Source organism: Pelodiscus sinensis, chromosome 3 (assembly GCF_049634645.1).
Source record: "Pelodiscus sinensis isolate JC-2024 chromosome 3, ASM4963464v1, whole genome shotgun sequence".
In the NCBI taxonomy this organism is placed as follows: Eukaryota; Metazoa; Chordata; order Testudines; family Trionychidae; genus Pelodiscus; species Pelodiscus sinensis.
Genome location: NC_134713.1, coordinates 143,279,796 through 143,297,424, shown reverse-complemented (window position 1 = coordinate 143,297,424; position 17,629 = coordinate 143,279,796). Strand labels below are relative to the sequence as shown.

At 45.4% G+C, this 17,629-nt stretch overlaps 1 long non-coding RNA gene across 1 annotated transcript; it reads left to right on the top strand.

Moving 5' to 3' along the window:
- Positions 1–737: 737 nt before the first annotated feature.
- On the top strand, positions 738–3,448 carry LOC112546346 (uncharacterized). Its single transcript, XR_003090027.2, has 3 exons — positions 738–1,190; positions 1,883–2,160; positions 2,801–3,448. It is a non-coding gene; the product is annotated as an uncharacterized LOC112546346 (long non-coding RNA).
- Positions 3,449–17,629: the final 14,181 nt, after the last annotated feature.

The window sequence follows — 17,629 nt, the reverse complement described above, 5'->3', positions numbered from 1 at the left end:
AGCTGGAACCTGTAGCCATGCAGAGCAGTCTTCTTGGTTTCAGAAGGCCTCCCTGCAGAGCCAAGTTTACTCATGCACAATAATGCGTCACAAGAACAGGCCCTTCGTTGATATAGATTCCTTCATCCTCACTTGTCAGATGCCATCCCAGAAATGAACAAAACTATCAAGTACTAAGTCACTGCCTGGAATGATCTAAACCAGTGTTTCCCAATTTTATTTGGCCACAGAACCCTTTTAAACTTGAAAGTATTTTGCAGAACCCCTAATAACAGAAACTGGTTTGACAGCTGAAGCTTCAACTTTGTCCGATGTGGTGCTAATATACAGCATTCATATTCAGTCACCCACGTGATCCATGCTCCCTGAGAGTGAGTGCGGGGATTTACAGTGATATATAACAGGCGATCACACCACTGACTGACTGTGCACACAGTGCTGAGTAGTGACCTCATAGTCCCCACTCTCTGGCTAAGCTGGCATTACACAGGGACACTTATCGTGGCAAACACAAATGAAAATTGTTTTCAATAAAATTCATAAATTCTTAAATATTAATTATTATTATTATTAAATCATAAAATGTGATTGTAATGGAATTTTCTCATGGAACCCTTAATTTCACTTTGCGGAACCCAGGGGTTCACCATTTGGGAAACCCTGGACTAAACCATAGGGGGCTTTGACAAAATACAACAATAAGCAGTGTTGTTTTTGTTCAGTGTCTTTCGCGTGATCCATCTGTCAAGCCACTTCACAGAGTTTCACAAAACAATAGAGCAGCGACATGTACAGTATAGACTACATGCTCACAAAGCGACTTTACAAACTAAGCATTTAGTGGTCAGAGGTATGAATAAAAGCAAGCATTGAGTATGGCAACGTAATCCCTTGTTTATCGTGCTAAGTTGAGATCAGATGATTAATGTATTATTGACTGGACATTTGACAGCAGTACCAAATGGAAAGCACGAGGTAACAGTGAGACAATTATGACTGGCATCATAACCGACCATCACATCACAAGACCAGCTAGCCACAGTCAAATGTTTAGCTGGTATTGGGAAGGATCATCTTTAGGAGGAAAAAGATGATTGTGCAGTGTCTTTGCAGATATGTATTTGATGTGGAGGAAAAGAAAGTGCCTGTGAAGGGAAGCAAAAAGGGGAGTGTCATGAGTGGTGCAACAGGTCAGGAAGTATTTCAGAAAGTAGCATTTTGAACAGATTTGAAGGAGAGGACCAGGTGGCATTTGATACACTGGCAAGGAGGCAGTTGTGAAAGTCAAGATGTGAGACGATCAAGAGTTTTAGCCATAGGAATGGGGGTGGGGGAGCCCAGATTGTTGAGGTGCTTTGTGTGGGAAGAATCATCACAATTCAATCACATCCTGGATGTGTGAGTCTATATATACCGGGCAGTGGATATCACAGCCCAGGGAAGGGTGGTGTGGTGAAAAACTGAAGAGAATGGCCTAAAAGGAGCAGTTAGACAGACACCAAAAGATGTTAGAACAACTGGCATACATTTCAGTTTGGCTGGCAGAGGACAGTTTAGGAGGGGATATGTGAAGGGAATCCACAGCATAAAGATGACTGGTCCTCTGCTGATTTCAAATTAGCATCTACCTCAGATCGTTCAGTGAACTTAATGCCAGTGGCTATAGGTCGTTTTCAGTGAGGTTTGCTAGTGTGCCAGGAGCTGTCCTCCCATGTTTTCCACGTGGACATGAAAGATGAATCAGGCAGTACTGAAGAGACCATTCTGTGTCATCATTAGGAGTTTTGAGGGACATGCTTCCAGGATCTCCCCTGGAATGCCTCAAGGAGCTGCTGTCTCTGCCATGTTATTCACTCTATCTCTTTGCCTGTCAATACTACAGATTTCCCTCTTTGGTTGAAGACTTGCCTGGATGTTCTGGAGCTCACCCACCCTCGACCCTGAAAAAACAAAAGCTGTGCAATGTGGACCAGACATCACTGACTCAAGCCCAACTGCACTGCCTACATATCTCCACTGGTTGGAAGATTTGTTCAGAAAGAGGGAGTCAGGTTAAGAATTGTTGGTGCACTTTTAGCCACATAAAAAGTTCCCACCTGTTGGAAATTAGCACCTGCTGCATCATTCTCTATCCCACAACTGTGAGCAGCAGAAATGCTGGTGAGCATGAGGCTTAGTTATTGCTCTTCGAAGGACTGTTATCTCTTTCTTCAAGTTCAGAATGCAGCAGTTTGTTTGCTCATTGGCTTGAATGATCATAACAATTTTTACAACTGCCCTGCAATCTCCTCTCTGTCTTGGCTCCCTACACAATTGCAGATTGACTCTGTTAATGGAGCAGACCCTTGTTTTGTCCCAAACCTGGTCCAATAACCTTGTGCTGACTGGAATCTATACCCAAACACCACCTGCTATTCAGGAATCTCACTATTCTATTTTTAATTTTGGATCCTGTGGGATAGCGCTCATTCTTTCCTGGTATTTGTCTCAGGGCATCATTCCCACTTTATTTAAAAACAAACCAAAAAAGCCCCTACAATATTGCTTTCCAAGATGTTTTCGGATTTGGCTCCATGCATATGCCCATTTCTCTTTCCTTCATTGGCCACTCTTGCTTGTTTGCATTTAAAATGGTGATTTTATTTTACTTTTCATTGCCTAATGCCAGAAGTGGGGGGGCTAACGGGCCTCTTTAAAAATATAGCTAATTATCATTGTTCTTTTTATTAACTTCAATAGCACTTTAATCACTTAAATAAGCAATCCCTTCTCTTGCTTCTTGTCTTTTGCCTCCAAGCAGATTCTGATTTACCCCCAAATGACGATGCAAAAGGGGCTGACGATCAGCAGTTCCATGGAGAAAAGCCACATCAGAAGAAGGGCCTGTCATGAGGCTGCCTTTGATAGACAGGCAGCAGGGTTTTGTTCCCAGTACACTGAATTCCACTAGCAACAAATTCAGCTCTAGAGACACTTTAGTTACATTCTAGATGCTTTAAAGAATGACAAGTATTTTCAGTCAAAGTAAGCTTCTAGTTTGCATATCCTAAAGGTTTCTAGCACTTCAACAGCTGGTCTGCATCCATCTCCCTTGGGATATTTAGGAGAATGTTCTGAGCTCTGACTGTAAAGTAGAAAAGACCACCCAGCTTTTCTGACTGCAGAATGATTTTTCAGCTTTCTCTCCTATTTCCTCATATTTTTACCTGTGCGGCACCAGAGTTTCTCTCTTCTACAGCCCCTACATCTATCTCAGAGGATCCAGGACCCGTCAAGGACCCTAAAAGATGTGTGGAGAGTTGGACATCTCTCCACCTAAGTTACTTTACCTAAGTAGTCCTGAAGTTTCTGCATGTTTGGGTGTCATTTTCCTACATCTGAATACAAAGCAAAACACGGTTTTGATTTCTTCCCTTGCTGTCTAATGTTTCCTTACCTGCTGCTCTTGAGCTGTACTAGAGGCCACAGAAATCTATCATATATTATTACCCACTTATCACACAATTGCACCTGATGTGACTACAACACAATTTCAAACTTGCAATATGGATGGTCCTGAACCATGGGAGGTCGATGAAGGTAGGGCTGGGGGAGGCAAGCCCCAACCCCAGACCCAACCCCGCCTCTTCTGCTGGGACCCCGCCCCCCACAGAAGCCAAGCTGCCTTCCCACCACCCCACTACGTGCATGCCCCTCCCCCACGGGAAAGAGGGTGGATGAGCAAGCACATGCCTGGCCTGAGCATTCCCAGCCCCAGAGTATGGGGAGGACAGAGGATGTGCAGCTCCAGCCTCGCCGGCCAGGAGGGCAGGGCAGGCACTGGGTACAGCAACACTCCACCCCCAGAATGCCTACAGCAGGCGTTCTGGGGGTGGAGCATGGGGAGGGCCAAACTGGCGGTTTGGAAAGGCAAAGCCTTTCCCAGCCTAGGGTGCCAGCCACCCATGTCCTACACCCACAAATTCCATAGCTATGCCCTACCTATATAGTCACCATATTTTCCACGCCAAAAGTTGAGGCACATGATCTGACAAAGCCGTTGGCAGGATGGTGAGTGAAGGGCGTGGAGGTGCAGGGTCTTGGCAGGGTGGCGAATGAGGGGGTGGGGACGCAGGGTCTTGGCAGGGCGGTGAGTGAGGGGAGTGAGGTCTTGGCAGGATGATGAGTGAGGGCGGTGGGGGTAAGGGTCTTGGCAGGGTGGTGAGTGAGCGGGGTGGGGTGCAAGGTCTTGGCGGGGGGGAGAGCACTTACTTGCTTTTGTGCCGCTTTCAGACATGGCCTCCCGCTGCTCCCATTGGCTAGATTCTGCTCGCTGTCACTTCCCTTTTCCCGGCTGGGGGAACTGCCTCACAGAAACATGCTTCCTGGAGGCTTTCCCCTTTGCTCCCATTGGCCAGATTGCGTCTTCCCCACAAGCCAGATCCAGTGAGGAGTATTGGGGATTTCTCCCTCTCACTCCCACCCCCTGCTGAAATATTGGAATTTCTGGGACGTTTCAGTGCTTTATGGGGACCACGGAGCAGAGCATTTTAAATTGGGACAAGATGATCAGCGTCCTCCATAGCTTATGAAAAAAGCAGTTAGGTTGAAAGAAGAATGGTTCTATCACCCTAGCTACCCTTGACCATTTGGTGTTCCCACAGTGAAGGAAAACCTCCTTCCATTGCTGTAATGTGCACCTGCACTACAGGGGTATGCAGGCATAGGATCTGTAGTGTGTAAAACAAGCCATTCAGTTCAGTCTGGTGGGCTGATTGGTCTTAGTGCCTCTCTCTACAGCCTGCATCTCGTTATATGCTGCTTGCAGTGTTGTAGCCATGTTGATCCCAAGATATGCCCAGAGACAAAGCTACATGGAAAACACTACCTTGGCCCAGCTGTTGATTCGTTGCTGTAGCACTTTGTTACAGATACTCACTGCAGTGATGGATTTGGTTGTGCTGCTGCCAGTAATCCATCTCTTTCCTAGGCAGTCGCTCAGTTGACACAAGAATTCTTAATACAGCGATGGAGGATCCCTCTGATCACTGAAGTTTCTACACACTGAAATGGGACACGTGGTTGGTTTTAAGGTTAGACATCATCTTAGGCTTTGACTACACTGACAATTGAACCACAAGCCTTTGGTTGTTCACAGTGCTTTAAAAAAAACCCTGAAAGGCAAACATTTTTTTAGCAGCAAGTGGCACTGTCTAGACGTAGCCTTAGTTTGATGAGATCTTTTTGAAGCTCTTCACAGTCTGCTTTGGTCTTAACTATCTTGACCAGTTTAGTATCATCTGCAAATTTTGTCACCTCACTGTTTACGCCTTTCTCCAGGTCATTTATAAATAGTGTGAATAAGATTGGTCCCAAGACAGACCTTTGGGGGACCCCACCAGTTACCTCTCTCCACTCTGAAAACTGACCATTTATTCCTACCCTTTGTTTCCTGTCTTTTAACCAGTTCTCAGTCCATGAAAGGACTTTCCCTCTTATCCCATGACAACTTACTTTACTTAAGAGCCTTTGGTGAGGGACCTTGTCAAGGCTTTCTGGAAATCTAAGTACACTATATCCACTGGATCCCCCTTGTCCACACGTTTGTATGCAAATGGCGTATCTTTTTCCAATTTACTTTCAAAAGAGACTTTTCTGAAATTTGGCATGTCTACACTGCCAAATTTTAGAAAAAAGTGCTCTTTCAACACGTCTTATGCCTCGTAGAATGAGGTTTACAGGAATGGCGAAAGAGTGTATCCACTTTTTTGAATTTTTTTCAGAAAAGTGGATACATTCCTTGGACGCAGCATTGCTTTTCTGGGATACCTCCAGTATAATGGAAAAGCAATGAAGTCTAGACATAGCCTAAGGGATTGGACAACAAAATGGCAAATGAAATTTAATGTTGATAAATGTAAAGTAATGCATATTGGAAAAAATAATCCCAACTATACATACAGTATGATTGGGACTAATTTAACTATAACTACTCAAGAGAGATCTTGGAGTCATTGTGGGTAGTTCTCTGAAAACAGTGTCCAGCAGCAAAAAAGAAAAAAAATGGAAGCAGAATGTTAGGAAACATTTAAAAAGGGACAAAAGATATAACAGAGCATGTTTTATTGCCTCTATATAAATCCATGGTACTCCCACATCTTGAATACTGTGTACAGATGTGGTCGCCTCATCTCAAAAAAATATATTGGCTTTGGAAAAGATTTTAAAAAAGGCAACAAAAATTATTAGGGGTTTGGAAGGATGCCATATGGAGAGAAATTAAAAAGCCTGGGACTTTTCAGCTTAGAAAAGTGGAGCGGATATGATAGAAGTCTATAAAATCATGACTGGTATGGAAAAAGCAAATAATGAAAAGTTATTTACTTATTCCCACAATAAAAGAACTAAGGGTCACCAAATGAAATTAATAGGCAGCAGGTTTAAAATTCACAAAATGAAGTTTTTTTCCATGCAGCAACAATCAACCTGTGGAACTTCTTGTCAAAGGATGTTGTGAAGATTAGGACTTCAACAGGGTTCAAAAAAGAGCTAGATAAATTAATGGTGGTTAGGTCCATCAATGGCTGTTAGTCAGGATGGGTAGGAATGGTGTTCCTAGCCTCTGTTTCAGGGGGAAAATGGATGACAGGAGAGGGATCACTTGATGATTACCTGATCTGTTCACTCCTTCTGGGGCATCTGTTATTAGCCACTGTCAGCAGACAGGATACTGGACTAGATGGACTTTTGGTCTGACTCGGTATGGCCGTTCTTATGTATCCCACAATGCAGTGTTGTGGGAATGTGGAGGTGATTTCGTGCACATCTTGGGATTCTCTGAGTTTTTCCACAGCCTGTTCAGCTGCTGGGAGTGGCATCATGAGTAGCTCTGTGAGGTCTTCCTGCTGAGGAAGGTCAAAGCAGCACAGCAATCTGACCTCTCCCCCCCAGCAGCATCAGTCTGCCTAGTGCAGTGTTCCTAGAGCGGGGTAGAACAATAGCATTTCAAGGTTTCATTTGTTCCCCAAATGCAGAGGTGCACTGAGGTGTCAGATACATCCCAGAGCTTTAAAAGGAGAGAGGTGCATGCCTACAGGGCAGCAGAGATTGAAACACTGAGCAGAGCCACCAGGGCAGGCATTCTGGGAAACTGGCAGAGGCCAGTTCTGCCAACGAAGTCTACAATGGCTCTTTGTCAACATTAAAAGGAGGGGAAAAGAAAAATGTGCGGTAGGATGGTCACCCCACTCTGGGGAAATAAGGGCTAAACCCAGACCTGGGAGAGGTTTGGGACCAAGGGCCTACTGGAAAAGGACTAGAGACAACCAATCAGGACCTTACTACGCACTATAAGGAGGACTTCTAGAAAAGAGGAGCACGGGCACTCTTCTCTCAGCTGTAGCGCAGGAGGCACCTGGCTGCCTAGTAAACTAGAGAGGCTACCTGAAGCACAGCAATACTAAAGAAGGGAAGGCAAAGCAAGGGAGCTCTGACCAGGCAAGTCCCAGGCTGAGGCCTTGCTCTTAAGGCTGAAGGAGAGCTAGGGCAATGGGGAAGCAGACAGAGCAGAAGAAAGCAAATGGTCCACAGCCCTCTGCCAATAACTGGCAGGGGTGGGCAATAATTTTTGTCAGGGGGCCACTCCAATATTTTGGAAAGAGGTCAAGGACCGCATTTTTCTGTGGAGGGGGTGCAGAGTCTAGAATGGAGGCTGTGTACAGAAGGGTGCACAGTTAAGGGACTGGGGTGCAGAAGACAGTGTGAGGTCCGAGAGGGAGTTTGAGTGGAGGAGGGGGTTGTGACCTGGGCCAGGGGATTGGGATGTAGGGTCAGGGAGGGGACATGGGTGCAGGAGAGAATCCTGGCCTGGGGGATGGGCATTAGGAGGGGGTGCAGAGTCTGGGAGGGAGCAGTGACCCTGAAAAGGGGAGAAGGGGATGCAGACTGCAGAGGGCGTAGGTGGTGACTTGGGGCAGGGGAATGGGGGGCAGGTTTGAGAGGGTGTTGAGAGGTGTTTGTCTGCAGGAGAGGATTCTGGCCTGAGGGAGTGGGGTAGGAGGGGGAACAGGGTCTGGGAGGGAGTTGTGACCTGCGGCAGGGGGTGCAGAGGGTTTGGATGGTGACCTGGGGAAGGGAGTTGGGGTACGAGAGGGGCAGAGGTGCCAGAGACAGGAGTTGGCTGGGAGGTGCTTACCTAAGCCAGCAGCCCTGTAGCACCCCCAAGACAGACTGTGCTCCCTGCCTGCTGCAGGCTCGTTTGAAACTGCAAGCTGCATCCTCCATGCGGCTCTCAGCTCCAGGAGGGGAAAGAGATTTGTACTGCTCCCATCCCTCAGGCCAATCTCTCAACTCCTATTGGCTGTCAGTTTCCAGCCAATAGGAGCTGAGAAATTGGCTCGGGTCAGTTCCTATTGGCTGGTTGTTTCCGGCCAATATGAGCTGAGGATTGGGATGGGGGCAGGGAAATTGCACGAAGCTCCCCCCACCTTGCAGAAGAGAGAGCCACAAAGACTGCACTTTAAACACGCAGCTGCACTTTAAACATGCAGGGTCCTGGCAGGGTAATCTGCGGGCCGGATCCGGTCGCTTGGTAGGCCGGATCTGGCCCCCAGCCATATTTTGCCCAGCTCTGATAACTGGCCATTTCAGACTGCAATTTAGATGACTAGCAGTGGGTCACTAAGGCAGGGTGGGCATAGGGCTTTGGGTTTCCTGGGTGGGGAGGTCCCCATGTCGTGAGGGCACTGCTGTGGGACAGTCCAGCATGGGCAGAGAGAGATATGGGCCTGAAGAATATAGGTAACTAAGGAAAAGAGACTGGACAACAGGGGGTGCTCCAGAGCTGGAAGAGCTAATTCATGGACAGACTAGCAGGAGGCACTGCACCGCTTAGTGCTCCAACCACTACATTGGGGGACAGTTTTTTTGTCACTGACAAAGTGTGTCTTCCAACAAAAGTATCTTTGCAGTGTGAATACTCTCGCTGTTTTGTCTCCAAAGGGTAGATTTTTGGCACCAAATTTGGTAGTGCAGACATACCCACATATTTCTGGCCACTTCTTTTTGCATTACAGCATAGTGTAACGGTCTTCACAATGGTGCAACAGAACATATGTGTCCTACATCTGAGGGCTGCTTGCATGCCCTCTGGAAGACTGGCATTTGTATGAAGCTAAGGCCACTTGTCAGCAAAACTTACATTACTCAAGGATGTGAACACCCACCGAGGGTGAGCTCTGCCCACCCACGAGCATCACTGCAGCCAGCACCAGCTGCCCCATCAGGAAGGACAGATAAGGGACACACTGAAGGTAGGGAGGTGGGGTGGGTTCTCAAGTGGCCTGGGGGATACTGCATTGGCCTGGGGAGTCCAGGGCTCTGAGCTCAAGCTCCACCCACATGGGAGCATCACCCAGCCAGTACCAGCTGCCCCATTAGGCAGCTAGTGTAGGTAGACACAGGGTAGTTATTTCAGGAAACCTCTAGTATCCCCAAATAGCCATGTACTGAGGGATATAAATTTTGCTGGCATAAGTGGTAGTATCTTCAGTGCTATATTAGTGAGAGAGCTTCTCCTGCTGACATACGTTAGGGGTTGCTTAATGGTGTTGATGAGTGAGCTCTCTCCAATTAGCATAGAAGAGTTACATGAGAAATCTTACAGTGATGCAACCGCATCAGTGTAGTTGTGCTGCTGGAAGGTCTCTAGTGTAGAAATAGCCTTAGTCATGCTAGAGATCAGGATCCCTAACTAGACTCTTTCCTACACCTGTGTAATTTGACCGCATTAAATAAGCCAATCAGAGAAGAGCAGTAACTAGGCATGTTAACATCTGGGACTAGCAAGCATATTTGTGCCCCCTCTTATTGTACCATTTTTCATCCTCATGACTCTATGCCCGACTGGCTGCTCTGTCCTGGTTACGACCCTGGATCAGAATGGTAGCACTGAAATGCTTGCCCACCTATGTGGAAAATGATTCACATAGTTTTCCTGTTATCTAACAATTGGATGGAGTACAGAAAGGGATAAAGGAAGGAGGCCATCTTCATTCTTTCCCATTGTCCCAAATAAACAGCATTCCTTGTTTGTTACTGCTTCAATAGCAGGCAGAGAGCTTTATTTCTTTCTCCAATGTTGATGTCTGTTGTTAGCTGCTAATAAGTTAATATGAAAGGCTACGTGTGGGCTGTAGTTGCTACATGGGTGCTATAGCTATCTACATTTTAGGTGTGAACCAAGACCAAAATGTAGGCAATACTTCCACCCTCTCCAGTTATAACTGCAGACCCCCTTCCATACAGAAGTGAGAGAAAGCATTCATTTAAAGCGTCCAGTCTACATTTAAAGCAAAATTTTGCATTGGTGTCATCATATCAATGAACAAATGCATCACTGACAGAGAAAAACAGGGCTTATACCAAGAGTTAGTCTACCCTAGAAAGATTTGCTGCTTTATAGTGTTATAACTACACACCAACATGGATGCACTTATATTGTTACAATTGTGTTATAGGCTTATTAAGTTCAGGAAGCTAAGTTGTACTGATTGATATATGCCACTTTTATACAGTATTACTATCCACACTACGGGTTATGACAATATAACTATATCAATTAAAAATCACACACCTCCCCCACTCAGTTTTTCTGATAGATATCTTTTCTAGCATAGACCTGCTTTCTTATTACTTAATCCAGGCTATGTCTACAATACAGAGTTTTTGTGGGAAAACAGCTGTTTTTCTGAAAAAACTTCACTTATGTCCTCACTGCAATAGTGTTCTTTCAGAAAAAATTCAAAAGAACAGAAGGGTTTTTCCGATATTGGTAAACCTCTTTCTACGAGGAAGAAGCCTTTTTGCGAAAGAGCTTTCTCAGAAAAAGGAGTGTGTGGATGGGGAAGAGGGAGTTCTTTTGAAAGAAGAGGAAAGAGGAAAAAGCACAGGTGCCCTGGTGGCCATTCCATCCAGAGTAATCACAACTTAAATGCAAGACAGCATCCCTTCACTATGGACGTGATCTTTCGAAAAAGCAGATCGCTTTTTCAATGCTCTTTGGCAGTGTGGACGCTCTGTTTCAGAAGAAGTATTTTAGGAAGATCTCTTCCAGAAAAGCTTCTTCCAAAAGAAGCCGCAATCTAGATGTAGCCCCAGATAGGTGACAATCCCACTGTGCACCAGTGCAGAATATTTGAGTTAGGTGTGTACAATTTAGATTTGTGTCATGAATCCTGTTTGGCTAAGATCCTCACTGGTGTAGATGAGTGTTGCTTTTTAGAAATCCACAGCGATTCACTAATTTACAGGAGCTGAATATGGTCCATTATTCCTTATGAAATAATCAATCTCGTTTACTTTGTTGGCAGCTGAATCATCCCTTTAGTAACAGTCACTAGAAACAAACCCTGAAGTCAAATGAAAACTGGTACTAAGAGTGCAGAAATGGAAAGGGCCATTCCTATTAATTGCTATGATATTTAGTAATGAGAAATGAACCCCTTTCTCTCCCTTTGTTTCCTACCACACACATTATCAATCCAAATCCAATCCACGAGGCCATCCTTTTCAACTAATATTATTCTTGCACTGCTGGCCTTATTTACAGGGTGATACTGTCTTCCACTTCTGCAGTGCCTTTTTGTGTCTTCAGTTCTCAAAGCTCTTTGCAAACACTAGCAACTTACACCTCAGAAAGGTTGGGAGGCTTGATTAGTTTTTTTTGTGGTTGGCTGCCATTCCCACTAAGGTACTGTAATGAGAGCTGTTTGTGGAGCTGAAGACAAGGATAAGCAGAGATACTGTGGACTCCAGTTGAAGATTTATCTGTCTAATTTAAGGGTTCTCCAGTTTTCCATAGTGTGGACTACTTCTTAACAACATATGGCAACGAGGCATTCAGAAAAAGAATATCACAAGCTGCCTTCCTTCATGAGCATCTGCATAACATCCCAGAGGCATAACTTGTATTGAAAAGTCATATGAGGAAAATCTTTAATGTGTCTTAGCTAATATAGGGGCCATTGCAATTAGAAAATGTCCATTATTTAAAGAGACAGCATAAAAAGATTTAGATCACTTGCTGAACTGAAATAGATTTGTTTCCTTTATCCTTCATCAAAGACCAGCGCTCAAATAAGAGATCCAAAAAATGTTCCATACATTAATTCAAATGTTTAAACTAATTTACTCTATCTGTATCTTTTTGCTGTATGCTTTCCTTGAATATTCTCATGAGCAAGTTCAAATACGTTGAATGTCCAGCAAATAGAGACTAATATTAAGGGGAAATTAATTTGAAAAAGCAAAACCCACCCCCCACACCTGAGTTGAAAGAAAAAACATCTCAGGTGTCTTATATCTCCAGTCAAATCAGTTTGAAAACTGAGTTTCAAATAATGTTTCCTCTAATGTCTTCCTTCCATGTGCAGAATAAATGGTATGTGCACTGAAGCATGTATGGATGTGCACCACCAGTAGAAATGCATGCTGATTCTGTGGGTGCTCTGCTAATCTGGGCAGAATTTGAATCACTCCTGAGTGGCTACCCAAGCATCCAATTCACAGGAAACTGTGTCAAATACTTGCCGCTAACACTTGGCAAAGAATTATTCCCCAGAATAACTTGGCAAATTTTGAGTAGTGAATAAATGAATAAATCTGTTCATGAGCAGTTCTCAAACAGGAAGATTAGATGATGTTGGTTCAATATAGAAATCTATATAAAGAGAGATGGGAGGGATTAGACATTAATTAACCTCTAAAATAATGAACAGAGTGTTTCCATTTTAGCTTAGTTGGAAAAAGAAATAGAAATATCTTTGAATTTTTCCAAGATGTGGGTGGTAACAAAACATCAAAAGGTTGAAATTTACATGTGACATATGGAAAATGTCTCTGTTTTTGTTTGCTAGGAGAAATGTAATGTACAGAGTGTGAAATGCATCAGGAAAATGGGAGTGTTACACATGTGAAAGCTAAGTTATTGTTGCCAGACATTTGATTGGCTAAGAATCCTACATCTATGAAGTATATCTGGCAAAGCCCAGCATGATCTTTGTCAGAGCCACAAGCCAGTGGTCTATAAGATGGGCCAGTATTGCTCCTGCCCATCATAAATAAAGGGAAACCCAAACCATGCAAGTATTTGAAACTGTGATAGATGAAATCTAAGGGTATGTCTACACTATCCCCCTAGTTTGAACTAGGGAGGCTAATGAGGGCAACCAAAATTGCTAATGAAGTGCGGGATTTAAATATCCCACGCTTAATTAACATATTCCCAGCTGGTTGCCATTTTGGAAACTGACTAGCCCGAAGTAACTGCCTGCGTCTACACGCAGCAGAGAAGCGGGATTCTGAGATAAATCCCTTAGTTCGAATTAACTGTTACTCCTTGTGGAGTACCACGGGGCTGAGAACTGAGGTCATGTTATTTATCCCATACTCGGCTCTCAGCTAGCAAGCATAGGGAGTTGCGGCTATTGAAGGCCATCTGATAAAGAACACCTGGTATTTTTTCCAGTGGGGTTCATGGCTGGCCTAGAGGAATACAAATTTAATCCTCGCAAGCCCGCAAACAATGAAAAGTACAGAGAGGCAAATGATTTACAGCCTGTATACATTTCCAATATGGCATGCTTCATGGGATCTCCAGTAGAATGACTAAATTTTACAAGTCATCAAAGCTCCAAGACCAGACAATAGAAAACCAAACAGCACTACATAGACACAGCATGCGAGGATGGGCTTGGGAAATGGGAATAAAACAGGACACATGCATGAGAGGAGGAGACTGGCGGGGAAGACAGATTAGAAGAGGTTAGGTGGAATGGAGATCTTGCATTCTTTGCGCCATCTTAACATTTTTATTTAAATGTATCTTTAAAAGATGGTGTAAAAATTCTTCAAATGGGTATAATTACTCTCTATGGAAATAAGCTACCTCAGAAAGGCCCCACTGCTCTATTTTGGACAAAGGCTTACTCTCTTTGCAAAAGTCATGCGCTTGGTGATCCCCACAGCTCTCCAGAAAGTCTTTATGGGAGAGTTAAACCTGCTGAGCAGATAAATAATCTAAGATACAATTTTTAGTGGAGGTTTGGTTGCTGAAGCTGAGCACTATTTTAACTCTTGGGGCCATTTCTATCCACAGCTGCCTGGCTGTAGGACAGTCCCACAGCACATGGCTTAGGGGCGCTTTTCCTTTGTTCAAGCACCAACACACAGGAGAGGAAAAGGTTGCCCTCTTTTTTAACTTCTGTGATGTCCAATACATTCAGAATAAACTCTTACTGTAATATAATGTGCTCTGACTCTGGAATTCTTGTAAGGGTTGTGACGAATCCCCTTTCCCAGAGAATGCCAGGCTAATGGAGAGCCTCTTCATTAACATACATACATACAAATAGGACTGGGCTGAGGCATTTACAAAGCATATCTAAAGATCCCAGTGGTTTCAGGGCCTCTGAGGCTATGTCTCCTCAGCAGAATAACTAACGTTATTCTGAAATAACACAGAGCGCATTTACACTACAAGCCTTTATTTCGAAATAATGTCGAGCTGGAGGACTTCTTACTCCGACTCCTGGTAACCCTCATTTCACAAGGAGTTAAGGAGGTTGAAGGAAGAGTATTCTTCCTTCAACTTCCTGCTGTGTAGATAGTGCCTAAAGCCGAATTAAACTATTTTGACTTCAGCTACGCAATTGACATAGCTGAAGTTGTGTAGCTGAATTTGATTGTAACCCTGCTATATAGACATGCCCTGACTGTCCTAGGGCATGTTAACCAAATTGTTATGTTATCAAGTTTAGCTGTAAGTACTTCCACTCCACTGAGGAGCACATCCTAATGCTGCTTTAGTATTAGAAAAAGGGCAAGCCGCTTATCAATGACTAATTGGGAAATCCAGGTGTTCCCCCTGCTCAGCCAGTTTTCTCAGGTTATAGATTTGTACCTTGGTTGTCTTTCAAGAGCAGAGTCTGTTCCCTTTACTCTCTCTGCCCTTAAGGTGTGGCTTGCTGACTCACTGCGTGCTCATATCTTGCATCTACAGGAGACTAGAAGGCAACAGCCCTCAATTGCCAAGGTGCCCACATGCAGGATATAAAGATTATCTATCATGTCGTCCTGAGACACTGCCACATATGCTGCAGTTTGGTACATTCATTTGTTAGATTAAATTTGGTGGATCCATGAAGCCAGCCAGGGACAGAAAGAATCTGCTGCAGAACCCAAGGCAGCCTTGCAAACACTTTCCATTGTTCTGGAAGGATGCTGTTGAATTTTGAGACCTGGGGCGTGTCACAAAACAGATAGAACCGGATTTGCTCCAGTCCCATGGACAGAAACAAACACCTAGAGGATCTACATAGAGCATTCTTAAAACTGAAATACCCACCCGGAGAAGTGAAAAAACCAGATCAACAGAGCCAGATGAGTACCCAGACATCAGCTACTTCAAGATAGGCCCAGAAAAGAAAACAACGGAATTCCACTCGTTATTACCTATAGCCCCCAACTTAAACCCCTCCAGTGTATTATCAACAATCTACAACTATCCTGGAAAATGACCCCTCATTCTCACAGGCCTTGAGGGACAGGTCAGTCCTCACCTACAGACAACCCCCTAACCTCAAACAAATTCTTTCCAGTAATCATACAGCACATCTCCATCATAATCATCCAGGAACCCACTGCTGCAATCAGCCCCAGTGCCAACTCTGTCCATACATCTACACCAGAGAGATCATTACAGGACCTAACCATACATCAGAGGCTCATAACTGCATATCCACTAACGTGATCTATGCCATTAAGTGCCAGCAATGCCCCTCTGCCATGTATATTGTCCAAACTGGACGGTCTCTACAAGAAAGAATTAATGGACACAAATCAGATATCCGAAAAGGCAACACACCGAAACCTGTTGGGGGACACTTTAACTTGCCCAGGCACTCATTTGTGGATCTCAAAGTCCCTGTGTTGTTTCAGGCCAATTCCACAAGCCAAATCCACAGGGCGGCCTCACAGCTCAACTTCATTTACAAGTTTGGTTCCTATGACAGAGGTATGAACAAAGACATTGGCCCGATGGCCCGCTACATTCCACAACCTAATGACATAAAAAAACAAATAAAGAGTACTTAAGAATACTTAGTACCTTCTCTATCAGCTTCATGTAGCATGGACATTCTAACTTACCATTCTTTTCCCCTTTTCCCCTTCTTTCCCCTCTCCCTTCCCCCATCTGCTATTTATTTAGAAACTGGACCTTTAATAACTCAGGTCATCTGAAGAAGTGGGCTATGCCCACCAAAGCTCATGATCCCATCTACATGTTCTGTTAGTCTCTCAGGTGCTGCTAGACTCTTCATTGTGTGTTAAGGTTTTCACAAAACAGAAATGGTGGCCTATATCGGGGTCGGCAACCCACAGCATGCGTGCCACAAGGAGCACATGAGCCAATTTTTATGGGCACGCAGGGCAGGAGCTCAGTCACCCTCTCCCCACGTGCAGTGGGGAGCATGTGCTGTGGTTCAAGCTTTCTGCTGGGGGAGGGAGGCGCGCATGTGTCTCTGGAGCTGCCTGCTGCTTCAGGAGGGGGCAGAGCTGGGCCTGTTCTGCAGAGCTGTTGCTGGGCAGCTGGCACACATGGTGCACTGGGGCCTAGGCTGTGCTGGGCTGCTCCCCATGCTGCTCAGATGGGCTGGAGCCAGGCCTGGGCAGCCTCGGGTTCTGCCTGCACCAGCCCCGGAGCTGCAGCCTGCAGGCAAAGGGCTAGTCTGGGCAGGGAAGAGACTTTTCCCCCTCATCCCTCCTCACCCCAGCATTGCTCCTGGGGGGGGGCTGCAAATCCCAGCACTGCTGCCCTGCCGGTGAGTGCACTGGGGGCACAGAGATGGGGGGGAGGAACAGGGGGGAGGGAGGATGCGGGGGCAGGATGGGAGGGGGTAGGGATTGCACTGAGGGGGATGGGGTGATGCAGGGGATCAGGCTGGGGCGGGTCATGGAGCTGAGGGGAGCGAGGTTGGAGCAGAGGGAAGATGTAAGGGGGAGATACAATTTTACTTTGCAGAAGCTGCACTTTCCTTTACTCTCCACTTCTTTGCCTCCTTCCCCAGCTATCTATCTGGCTGCTTTCTCACCCTCTCACCTTTTCTGCATTATTTCCCCAGCCCCCTTCCGCCCCCAAATCCCTCTCATACCCCTGCTCCACATCCTCTCCTGTTGCCAAACTCCCTTCCAGACCCTGCCCTCCTCACCCCGTCCTGCATCCCACTTCCCGCCCAGATCCTGTATCCCATCCCTATCCCACTCGCTGGCAGCCTTGCCCCGCACATTGAGCCCTTCATTTTTGTTCCCACCCCAGAGTCTAAGAGGATCTACAAAATCCACTAACTCTGGAACTCCAGAAAAGTAAATCTGGCCTATAGCAAGCCCTGAACCTCAGTCCTCCCTGTCCCTGTCCCTGTCCCTTCCCATGGGGGCTGGAGCACAGAGGACTAAGAGGTCTCAGTTGGGGTCACACCAGTGAGGGTTGGGGTTTTTTGGAAGTTTTTTTGCTTCTCACTTGCGTGGTCCCCAACTGATTTTTCTAAGGGTCAGTGACCCCCTACCCAAAAATGTTCTCCACCCTGCCATAAAG